Below are 13,544 nucleotides of genomic sequence, written 5' to 3' on the forward strand. Positions count from 1 at the left end.
GTGTTACTTTAATATTTATTTTATGGTGATGTGTACCCAAAGGAGACATAAGGGGTATTTTAATATATGTTTTATCTATTATACATCTTTTATCCCACATTGCCCATATGAGTTGAGCGGACCCTTGGAAATAGAATAAAAGGAAGCATTTGTGGCTTCATTAGGCAGGTTGAATATGAGAAGAAATTGGTGTGTGGGTTGCAGCTCTGTTCTTGGCATTTGAGGATGTTTATCCTCTCTTGTAACATTCTAGACATCATTCCCTTGGGGTTTGTCCTTTGGAATTCTTTGTTATTGGCTTCATTATCAGGCAGTTTAGTTGCATTTCTGGCTACAGGCAGATTTGGTATTTTGCTCATATCTTCTTCACTACTTGTCCGACGCTTATGCCACTTTGAGGGAATGGTATTACAAAGATAGTGGACTGATTGAAGGACAAAGTATTGTAGCAGCAAGTTCGAAAGCATGGGCTGGAGTATTATGTCAATACTGCTGAAGTAATTAGTGAGTTGTTAAATCTGCCATGTATTTGGTTTTATGAATTCTGAAAATAACATTTTATTAGCAGCAGTTCATTTCCACTTTGCATATTATTGTAGTTTATTTCTTGTTTATGTTATATGATACCAATTCCATGCACAAAACACAACAAACAAATAAACGTTTGATTTTCGGAGTTATAAGGGGTTTAAAACATTAAACGGAGAAATAAGAGGTTGTATGCAAACTGTTTGACAAAATTCCTTTCAGCAATTTGGTTTAGTTTTTTGGGACATCCAGGGGTGTCCATTACAATCCTTGATTTTTATCTTCATACCTAACAACAGCTTCTTAAACCAAACAAAATTTGAATAACTAAATATCACTACCACATATTTTGCCTCTGCAATGGACTAAGAAATACAATTATTTTTATTGCTTGTCCAAGACACTAGTCTTTTACCAAGAAAGAATGCTCCACCACTGGTGCTCTTTCTGTCATCAACACTTCCTGCCCAATCAATATTTGTAAATACTTTTAAATCCAAATTGCCTCCTTTTTTGTACCATAGACCATAGTCTTTAGTACCTTTCAAATATCTTATGATTCTTTTGATTGCCATCATGTGATTTTCTCTAGGATTTGCTGAGAGTTTTGCCACCATACTGACTGCTAATGCAATATCAGGCCTTGTATGCACTACATACTGTAATTTTCCAATCATTGATCTATATGTGGTCTGATCGACCTCCTTGGAATCATCATTTTTGAAAAGCTTATGTCTAGTAGACATAGGAGTTCCAACTGGTCTTTAATCTTCCATTCTAAACTTCTTTAGTATCTCCTTGATATATTTAGATTGAGTAATGTAGATATCATCTTTCTTCTACTAGATCTGCAATCTAACAAAAAAAATTATCTCTCCAAACATATACATCTCAAATTATTTACTCATTTCTTCTAAAAATGCCTTTCACAAGTCATCATTTCCTATAAATAAAGTGTCATCCACAAATATTTTTGCCAACACAATCTTCTTGTCTGGCCCTTCTTTGATATACAGATTGTTGTTATCATTTGTTCTTTGAAAACCAATCTTTATCAAGTAGTTATGAAGTCTTTCATACCAAGCTTTGGGAGCTTGGTTAAGACCATACAATGCTTTGTGTAAGTTGTAGACTATATCTCTTTAGTTGGGATCTTCAAAACCTTTAGGTTGTTCTATTTAGACTTCCTCATCAAGAATTATATTCAAGAATGCAGATTTTACATCCATTTGATAAACTTTAAAACCCCTGTGAGTTGTATATGCTAGTAAAGTTCTAACACCTTCTAATCTTGCAATAGAAGCAAAAGTTTCACCATAATCAATACCTTCTTCTTGAGAATAACCTTTACATATTAACCTTGCTTTGTTTTTGGAAACTTCTCCATCTTTATTTAGCTTATTTTTGAATACCCACTTTTTGCCAATTACATTTTTATCCTTGGGTCTAGGAACAAGAGTCCAAGTCTTATTCTTCTCTATCTATTTCATTTCCTCATTCATAGTTTCAATCCAACTTTCATTATCCAAAGCATCTTTAACATTTCTAGGTTCAAATTCAGCATGCAAACATGTACCTTTCAATTTGTTTCTTGTCACTATTCCATCTAACTTATCTCCAATGATCTAATCAGGTGCATGATGCCTTCTGGCATATCTTGCTAACATGGGTACTTTGGATTTGGAGTTTGTTTCACTGACCTCTTCATTATATTCTATAATAATCTTGGGTCCCACTGTCTGTGACTCGGGTCCATCAGACTCATATTGCTCTAGCAAGAGTTGATAGCTACTGACTATGACTCGGGTCCTTCAGATTGTGACTCAGTTTGCACTAGATGCAACTCGATAGCTTTTGGAGATTTTGGGGACTCGAGAAGTGAAGCTTTCTAACTTCTAGATAGATTTGGTAATGTATCAAGTTCATAGTAAACAAATCTTATGTAATCCTCAGGTTCTTTGTTGCTTTTATTCTTTACTCTTTTCTGCAAACTCATCAATTCTAACATGTGCACTTTCTGTGATTTTATGAGTAGACAAATTCAACATTTGTATGCTTTACTTCTGTAGGAGTATCCTAGGAATATACCTTCATCACCTTTGACATCAAATTTACCTTTCTTGGATTCTTTCAAGATATAACATTTTCTACCAAATACTTTTGAGTAACTTACATTAAGTTTGTAGTCATAACATAGTTCATAAGGAGTTTGATTTGAGTTTTTCTTCAGCTATACTCTATTCAAGGTATGTACTGCAATACTAATTTCTTCTTTCCAGTATTTGATTGCAACATTCTTTTCTATCATCAATGTTCTTGCACAATCCATGATGGATCGGTTCCTTCTTTCAGCTATACCATTTTGCTAAGGTGTACTAGGGGTTGATACCTGTCTCTCAATTCCTTTTTCAATGTAGAATTTATTGAGCTCATTAGAAATGAATTCACCATCTCTATTTGATCTGAAACATTTTATCTTCTTTCTAGTTTCTTTACTCTTGCCAGATACCACTTAAATTTTTTAAAAGCTTCGGATTTTTCTTTTAGATACATTATAGTCACCATTCTAGAATAATTATCAACAAAAAAAATAAAAAACTTATCTCCGTTGTAACTCTCTATTCCAATAGGTCCACATAAGTCTGTATGTACAAGCTCTAAGACTTCTTTAGAATGATAGTTCTTGCTTTTGAAACTAGTTTTTCTCATCTTACCAATTTGACAATTTTTGCATAAACCCATATCAGGTTTCCTTGAGTTAGGAATACTTCTTACTCTTTTGTTTTTGCTTATCTTGACCAGATTATCAAAGTTTACATGACATAATCTTTTGTACCATAACTATCTTTCTTCTACTTGAGCAATAAAACATGAACTTTCACTAAGATCTAGGTAGAATAGATTACCTTTTGTTTGTTTCCCAGACCCAACTAGATTACCTTTTCCATCCAGTGGTTTGGCCTTCCCATTCATGAATTCTACCTTGAATCCAATGTTATTCAACTGTGCCACACACAATAGATTATGCTTTAGTCCTTCAACCCAATAAGCATTGTCACATCTAAGTTCATTGGTTAATGAGATACACCCTTTTCCCTTTATGCAACAAGGTTCATTGTTTCCAAATCTCACACTACCACCATCATAATGTTCCATGTGTTAAAACTTTGTTTTGTCTCCTATCATATGATGCAAGCAACCACTAATAATCCATGTATCATTTTTGCTAACATGAGAGCTAAGTGTCATTTTATCTCCTTCATCATCAGATTCATCTTTTATAGTAATATATACCATTTCATCTTCACCGTTATCAAAATCTTTAGCCATAAAACAAGATTTCTTACCTCTGTCTTTTTAGTCCTTGTAGTTCTTGAATTCCTTCTTGCCTTTGAACTTATTGCTTTTCTTCACATCTTTGTCTTCTTTGTTTGGGCACCTTGCAGCAATATGACTAATTTCTTCACAAGAAAAACATATTAAAGGAATCTTACCTTTGTACTTTTCTCTACCTATAGAATATTTCCTTGCAAGCAGGGCTTCAATAACTTCAAGATCACTACCTAAAATTTCTTCTTCTTCTTCACTTTCTGATTGATTGGCTTTTGATTTCTTACCCCTTTTCTTGAGTGAAAACTTGGCCTCAAATGCAGACTCAATACTTTTGGAACTAGGGACATAGTTATAGTATTTATCCAACTCAAAAGCTGTCAATCTTCTTACTAGAGCATCCAAAGTTATATTTCTATTTGGATCACATCTCATTTCTTGAATAGTAGACACTCTAATTGCATAGATAGGAAGAAGGATTCTAAGTACCTTGCTTACAATTATTTTTTCATCTCCTCCAAATGTTTTGATTGCGCTTTACTTTCTTTAATTTTCTCAACATATTTTGCAATGTTTTCATCTTCTCTCATCTTCACTTGATCAAAATGTCCTCTGAGACTTTTGGCTTTAGCTCTTCTTATATTATCATCTCCTCTATAGATGGCTTTTAGTTTGATCCACATATCATAAGCTGTAGTGCAACTTTTTCCTTCATCAAATTTAGCATAATTAAGAGCAAAAGCAATGTCAATCATCATGATGTTATGATTTTTCTTTTCAGTAATTTCTTCAACTGATAATGTTCCAATAGGATTCTTGTATTCACTATCAAGATATTTACAACCTAAATCATTGATAGTTTCCAAATGTAACCTCATAAGTCCTTTCCATGCTACAAAGTTGTCTCAATTCAACTTGGGAATCTCTCTTCTATAAGACATCTTGATCTTTAGCTTAGGTCCTTGAAACCTTCTCTACAAGCACCAAAAGCTTTGATACCAATTGTTGGAAATATAAGAGGAGTAACTAAGAGGGGAGGGGTAAATCAATTACCACAATAATATAACCTAAATTCCTTAGATGTTAATGCAAATCAAAACTCAGTGTAAACAAAACTCTGTTGTAACTCGACAAATAAACAGGCACTCAGTTTACACTAACAAATGTTGTAACTCAGTAAACATTGAAATAGTTCAGCAAATGCTTATCATAAAAATCTTAAGATATTATCTTTGATTGACCTCACTTTAATTTAGTTGCATACACATAAAAGAAATGGCATGAACATAATTGAGACTAGGATTTAACATGGAAACCCAATTTGGGAAAAACCACCAATTGCAGCTAGTTACTAATTTTCACTCTTCTGAAGTGAGCCCTATTAGAAGCTAACCCTATTAAAGGTTACAAAACACATTGTTAGGTGTGACCCTGTTAGAGGATTTAATCACCCTGTTAGGAGTGGCCTTGTTAAAGGTCTTTAGACAATTCAATAGAAATGCCACCTTGTTAGAGGATTTACAAATAGATGTTAAGCCAACTCTGTTAAGAGATTTAGATCACTGCTACAATGGTTAGAGGGTAACGATGAGATGACCTAATTTCTAATGCAACTAAATTGTCGATTACAGATCTCAATTCTAGCTTGTGTACTTGATCATTCCCGATCGAATGTATCTTTGCATCTCAACAAGGATATTTTGCTTATCCCTTTAATTCACTTCCTCTAAGCATCATCAAATCTTCAATTATGTTCCACTCATTCAATCCTCAACTTGACCTTGTATTTATATCTTACACATTGTCAAGTCAGCTTGAATACAGCTTAGCATAATTAATATTCATCTCCTTAGTCAGCTTGAATACAACTTAGAATAATTAATATTTATCTCTTGAGTTAGCTAGAACCAAAAAACAATTCAATTGAACTCAATATGACAAAAAGAAAATCCTTCGTTAGTTGACCCTTCTCAGTAGATACTAACTCAAGGCAATTTTCCTGTGTTAACCAAGTGAACTTAGTTAACACTGCATATTTACAAAGTTCATTTGGTAACCAAGTGAGCTCAGTTAACACTGGTTCCATCCAACATTTCCTTCAATAGCTGAGTGAGCTCAGTTAATACTCAACTTCTTCAAACTTTCCTTTGTCACCTGAGTGAACTCGATAGACACTATCTTCAGAACTAGGAAAACTCTGGAATGCTTGGCAGACACAGGAAACTATCTTCAATGCCCAAGTGAGCTTGACATACACTGACTGGCAATGATATGACATTTTTTGTAACATCCAAGATAATACACAATTAATCAATTGTTTCCAACAGCATCCATCATCTACAAGGTTAGAAACATCAACAGAATTGTTATATACTTTAATTTCATCAACAGTTAGTCATGACCAAAATCTCTCTCAAGTTTGGTACTCATTGAGACACCCAAACCAATAGTCTTCAATGTCCAGGACATGCCTATAGGCATATCCTAATTTCAAATGATCCTTTACAAAATTGATTGGATCATACTGAGGTTTGAGCACCTCATAATCTAGCAACTTGATCTTCCTTCAAAGCTTTTCACCAAATTTTGGGTATTTGATTTGGAAGCACAAGAATATGGGCAACCACTATATTAAATGAAATTTTGGCAATCTTCTTTACATTAGAACAAAGAGTGTTTACTTCTAGGATCTGTTGACACAGCTCGACTAGCACCACTTTGTCCTCCGGATACCTTGGCAATTTCTTAGGAAACCTATCAAAAGCTCCTATCTGTAAATAGGAGAAACTTGAGAACTAGATGAATGAACATTCGAATTGACTTATTGTGGAAATTGCCTTAGGTGAGAATCTCCTCTCTAGGCATCCTTGTAATTTACAACATAGCCTCATTGTGAAGGCATCATTAACCACCACATACTCCTCGTAACTTCTCTTTAGTTGCAAATGTGGATAAAACTCATAAATCTTAGTGTTCTCATTGTAATCCTGAATGTTAGGGAGGTCGAGCCACCTGTGGTGAGTTTCTAAGGTATAAACCAAATAAGAAGACATGTAGAACTACTTGAAGCCTCTAGTTGAATTTAACCATGCCAAGAGTTCATGGCAGACAATCCATGCCCAATCTACGTGCATATTTTCTACGCAAATTCTGTACACCAAAAAGAAATGATGCTTGACAAACTCCAATATCTCTTCTTTTCCTTTTATCTAAGGAGAAGTGCAAGGATGTCTACAATTTCTCACTTCAAAGTTGTGTCAAACAACATTTTTGGCATCTTTCTCTTCTTCGAGCAGGCAATCTGGAACCATGTCATCTATATGTCCTCCCACCTGAGAGTTTTTTTTATTGAACAAGAACGTGGAAGACATGAAATCTATGTCACAATATTGTTCCTTGACTAGGATGTCGAACGCAGATTGCATCAATGCCTTGTTGATAGATAGGAGAATAGACTGGTCAGGAAAAAAAATCTGCTTTGTTTCTGGGTCATATCATCCTATGCACTCTCAAACAAGCTTAGGTGCATGTACAACCATAGGAAATCCAGCTACCTCAACCAATCCACTATCTTTGAGCTTCTCAATGATTGGGTGAAGAGGTTGAGAATTAAGCCTTCTATGAAGATCACCCAAATGATGGAATTTGAAGGATATGTCTAACAACTCTTTTAGCTCACTCTCTAGGCCAATAAGTTTCTCATAACTAGAAGCTTTGATTGCCATTTGCCAAATGATTACACAGGATGAAAACTTCAATAAATAGTCATTTTAAATATACTTGAATAAGGGAAATACCAACATTCCTAGGAAAATAGGTAGATGAGTTCGAACATTGGTGCCACACAAATGAAATTAAGTTCGGCCAACATTCATAACGGAAAGATTTGCATTTAATTCTTTGAGTAACAACTATTTAAACTTTGCATTTACTTGCACATCAAATATAACATTTTCGGAAGCACTATTACTTTACTAGAGCAACATAACTTTGCATGAGTGTTTTATCTTTATAGGAAGTGCCCACTTTCCATAAAAGTTTGGAACACACAAATATTTAATAGCATTACTATATGCAAGAGAGAGAGATACAGTTAAGTTTTTTGCAAGTCGCTTTCCCTTTATCCAGAAATACAGCACTGGCAGTAATCCTTTGGTAGTGTGTGCACTTCATTCTTCTTCTTTCCGCTGAAAGCTTTTAGTATTTCTTTCTCTTTGTATTAGAGTTGCCTTCTATTATTGACATTTCTAAAAGCATATGATGGGAGTGTTCAAGGAATATTTATATTTTAGGGCATTTTTAATATCCCTTGCCCAAACTGGCTGATTTTAGCTCAAGGAATATTGTCAAAAACTTGTATGCTACCTTTCAATGCGAAGAAATTTAGAATGTTCTCAAATGATATTACAATGCCTCTTACAATGAACTAATATGCAAGTGTAGTTCTCTTGGTATTTTCAATGCATATACATGGAAACTAGATATGGAATGCATACCTACAACTAACTGATATTTTGACAAACAATTGACATACAACTATTATGTTGATCATATGTGCTATTAGATGGACATTTTGTCAAACAAATGGTATGCAACATGTATCTCCCTTATTGAATTCATTCTCATGTACAATATTGCTATGAGTTTGCCAAGACAAATGGGCTTACAATAATGACTACAGTAATGCCAAAATTTGATTCTGAATGATTACAACAAAATTATATGCCTAAAAATTATAATGCTAACTACTAATAATTGCAAGAGGAACTTGATAATAGTGATGCCCAAGGATGGAAATGAATCAAATATAAATATTGTAGCACAACATTGTGCATGCGTACTATAGTAGCCAAAATGTATTCTCCAATTTAAGCACAAATAGAACTCCAGAATGAAGCTCTCTTGAATGCCAAATTCAATGGATATTTCACCACCTCAAATGGTTGTAACACTGAAGAGTTGACATTCTCCAATGGCTGACTGAAATCAAAAACCTTAGTTTCTTCACAGAAGTTTATATCAAATGCAATTCACAATAATCGGATGATTAACAATGAAGCTCTCAACTCTATTTATTATTTTCCTTCACCCTTCTAGAACGAAATAAAATATTATTTAATTGCATTCTCTAGAAGCTTCCCCCTTTCCAAATTAGTTGTATTTCTAGAAATGCACTCTCTAGAAGCTTTTCCCTTGCAATACAATAATTAATTGTGCTTCTAGAAAATTAAATTAATTAAATATGAAGTCATCTTTTAATTTTAATTTATTTAATGACTTTATAAGAAATTGATTTAATGAATTTATCCTTACTTCTCCACTTAGCCTTCAAAGAATGTAAAGGCTAAGAGCTCTACTGAGATGCTAAAAAGATGGGGACATTACAACATCCTTGCATTACTCTTTTCACACTCTTCGAAAAAATAGCTTCTTTTGTTACCTTAAGGCAGAAAATACCCTTTACAACCGCATTTTCCAATCTAAAACCCAGCAAGCAGCCTTTTACCTATATTTCTTTGTGGAGGCCTCGATGCTTAGTTTCTGATCACATCTTACAAATTGCAAGTCATTTTAGAGTCCCTCGGTCATTGGGGTATACTTTTATCTTAAATTCATGTAGCATCAAAAGTAGAGACTAACGGCTTCATTTCCATCAATATGCAATGGATCAACCATAAACTCATACTACTTGATAAACTTAGTCTTATTTCTCTAAACCTTTAATGACCTTCGCATTTGCTTCCGTCCATAACCTCGTAACTTTTGATTTTGACAGAAGCACATTTGATATTTATTAGCAACTGTCATGGCTCTGTTCTTTGTATTTGCACTTGATGTGGTTCACTTGAAGGGGAAAATATGCTCGAGATCTCTGAAGCTATAGAAAATGTTAAGACTAGGTACTTAATAATGAGGTGAAGAATAACTTGCTTCTCATCAGGAAGACACCAGAGTACAAACCAGTAACTCCTAGATCACCTAAATCTAATGTGCACCGGATAAACAAGAAAACCGCAATGGAAGAAAGTAGATGGCTCAAGAAAGATGAGAATCAAGTTACCTAAGACACACTTAGACATACCTCATTTATTCACATTCTCAATCTAACCAAATACTTCAATCAACACAAGAAGGGACAATAAAACTTGGCAACACTAGGGAAACCCTTAATCAAAGGGAAAACCCCTGTGGGAATGATGCCCACAAGATGATGTACTAATATAAAAGTTCCTTATGAAAGGGTAAGAATCTATTAGGAGCCAATTCAATACAATTAGTACATGTAGTCCCTATTAGGAAACTTTGAATTCCAACTAGAAGATTCAAACCTTATAATGAGTTGCTTCAACCCTGTTAGGAGTTGATAATAAGTCAACTGAACCCACTGTCCAAATTGCTTCAAATTTGTCTTCACTGGAAAATTCTCAAGATAACATATGCAAGAATGAATTGGTTGATACATCATCTTATCTTGACAATACAGTTCCTTTGAAGTTCTAAATACATCATCAACATGATCTTTTTCTCTGATGACATCATTTTTCCATCCACAGTTTGCATACAATCATAATATCATAAAGAGACAATTACATCCAAGGAAAACATCTGTCCTTTATACTAGTTCTAAAATAACTAATTGAGTAGGCCTTTAGGCTTCCCCAATAGACAATAAATAATATAGGACCATCATAAGATATTACAATTAAGTTTCACATGCCACGACACATAATACATCAATTCATAACAATAGTTGCCCTAACAATCAACATGTGACATCTTACACTTCAACGATCCATCATAGAATGATCAACCAATTCTACTACCTTGAACTCATCACCACAAATATGTCTCCAACCAAAATCCAAGCCCATTGAAGAAGTTTCAACCTTATCGAATAGATACAACTCAATTACCAACATATTATTTCGTGCACACTGGCCTACAACCAATCTTCCATAAAACTGCCATGACTAACTCAAATCTTCTTAACTCTTTCTGTGCACTAAGATACATCATAAAGACATATCCCCAAACACAATTCTAACCTCGTAGATTATAACTATGTATTTTCTAACTGCATTGACCAAAACTCTCTTTGTAACTCTAACTATTCCATTCAAAAAGCCAATACATTGACATCAATGAAAACCAAGTCATGAATGCAACACATGAGCACTCAATCATCTCTCCAAACATACCAACAAACTCCCCCAAAGGAATAGTCTCAACATTCATGCTAATATATTATAGATCAATGAGGAACGGTGTGAACCATTGACACTTGTAGAAGTGTATATTAAAGACATGACATAAAGCCAAACTTCCCAAATGCAATCATAGGATAGACACTAATGCACACTTGCCTCCTCAATGGAAGTCAATATTTTGTAATTGGTAGCAATCAAAACTTTATCATAAAATCCCTTATTGAATTGAAACCAAATTGGGAAACTTTATAAACACCATAGAGGGAGCCTACAAGAGTCTACTAAGAATGTAATAAATGTCATTTATTTTCTACTACAAAATGATGGCACTTAAGTAAAGGTTCAAGAGAGAGAGAGAGAGAGAGAAAAGAACCTATGGAGATAAATGGCTTAAGTTCTAATGTTAGTAATTATTGTATCAATGTGCATTTTTTTAATTTTATCAATAAATTTGATGTAATGAATATCAAGCTCAATACATTAGATAAAATAAATAAATCTCAATATAATGAGTATATAGTGGGTCAAGTACAACAACCTTCCAATTTAATATACACAACTAACATTAGGTCATTGACTAGTTGTCATATATACAGGTCTTAGTATAAAATGCAATAAACAATATAATTGTCTTCAACTAGAATTTACAAGAAAAATCATTTGATACTTTGTTTCTAATCAAGGAAGCCATTGAACGAAATATTAGAGAAAAATAATTTCCTTCCCAACCATCAATGAATCCAAAAAAGAATTTATTCAATAACCCAATAGTTTGATTCTTTAACAACAATAGTGATTATTTGATTAATTCATTGTTGTAAATTACAGATAGCCATACATATGAAAACACAAATCAAACCACTTAATTGAATCAAACTCAATGCACGACACAATTTGTCACATCAATTAAATGACATTTTTTCATCCAAATCGAACCAAAACTATGTCATTTCAAACATCAAATACACACATGAATGCAAATGCACAAACAATGAGATAACATGACAATAGGATCCTTACACATAAATCATATCAAAGAGTAACACTTTGTGAAAGGAAATTGCAAGCAAAATAAATTATTTCTATACATATCTTCTTAGAGAAACAAAGAGAATAAAAGTATTAATAAATGATATGAAAAAAATGACATTATAAAAACTATGGAAGCCACCTCTCACGGGAGGAAAAATTGGATTAAAACATACAAAAGCAGCCACAATACTCAATGTATTATCTCAAGCACAAGATTGCAATCAACTTGTATAATTCTCACATACGACCTTCGAAATATTAAACACCCTAAATGCATTCATCTATGTGAATGAGAAAATGTGAACCATGTATTGCACACCCTAATTCATACTTTGATGTATGTAGCCTACAAGAGATATGAGTAATCCAACCTTAGCCAACAAGAAAAAGGTTGCAAGCCATACTTTGATGTAGTAGCCTACAAGAGATATGAGTAATCCAACCTTAGCCACCAAGAAAAAGGTTGCAAACCAATGAAACTCAACAGCTATTCAAATGATTTCTTTTATAGAACAAGCTTGTAGAAAACAACTACAAGGTATTATATAAATCATTTGTTTCAAAATCAAGAACTTGCTAGCTTGATCCCAAATTAGATATTCAATACTAAGTTTTTTCTAATTCTAAATATTTTCTCAATATACCACCCACATTAAACATTTTTTTGTGTCTCATATAAGTGTTATCAAGAATGTCTATCACATAAGTTACCCGCATCTCTAAGATGTGACATAATTAAATATTTATTTTTTACATTATTAGTATTATAATTCAAGGTGTATAACTTTAAATACTTTGTTGTTTATTTAATCAAAAAAATCGTAAGACAAGGCGTACGACACACATTTTCAACATCACCTACTGGTGGAGAAGAGTGTGCATCATCCTAGCTCTAATGATTTCAAAGAAATAATAAGCACAATTTGTGAATTCCTTACCTAAAAAATGACTTTAGAATGTACATATTTTGAATCTATCAAAAGATGAGTGAACTCTAATCCCCACTCCACTCATTAATAATCCTACTGTAATGATTTCAAAGAAATAATAAGCACAATTTGTGAATTCCTTACCTGAAAATGACTTTAGAACGTACATATTTTGAATCAATCAAAAGATGAGAAAACTCTAATCCCCACTCCAATCATTAATTATCCTATCTTAAGGAGAGAATCAGAATCTTAAAATGTGCTAGACTTAGAGAAAGTGATGTCAAATAGAGTCATCCGCAAGAAAATCCCATTCCTCTCAATACAATCTGAAGTAGTCAAAGGCTTATGACAAAAATAGTTCGTAAAGAGAAGTTTGAAACAGACATTATTTCTCACAATCACCTTATAATTATGCTCAATGCACTAAAAATACATTATCATACCAACCATAGTTGAAATTGCATGTAAACATTATGATAACCAAATCCTAATTCTTTCGTACAAGAAAAGCATA

This window comes from Cupressus sempervirens, chromosome 10, assembly GCF_028749045.1.
Source record: "Cupressus sempervirens isolate cs-2001-9-10 chromosome 10, ASM2874904v1, whole genome shotgun sequence".
Classification (NCBI taxonomy): domain Eukaryota; kingdom Viridiplantae; phylum Streptophyta; class Pinopsida; order Cupressales; family Cupressaceae; genus Cupressus; species Cupressus sempervirens.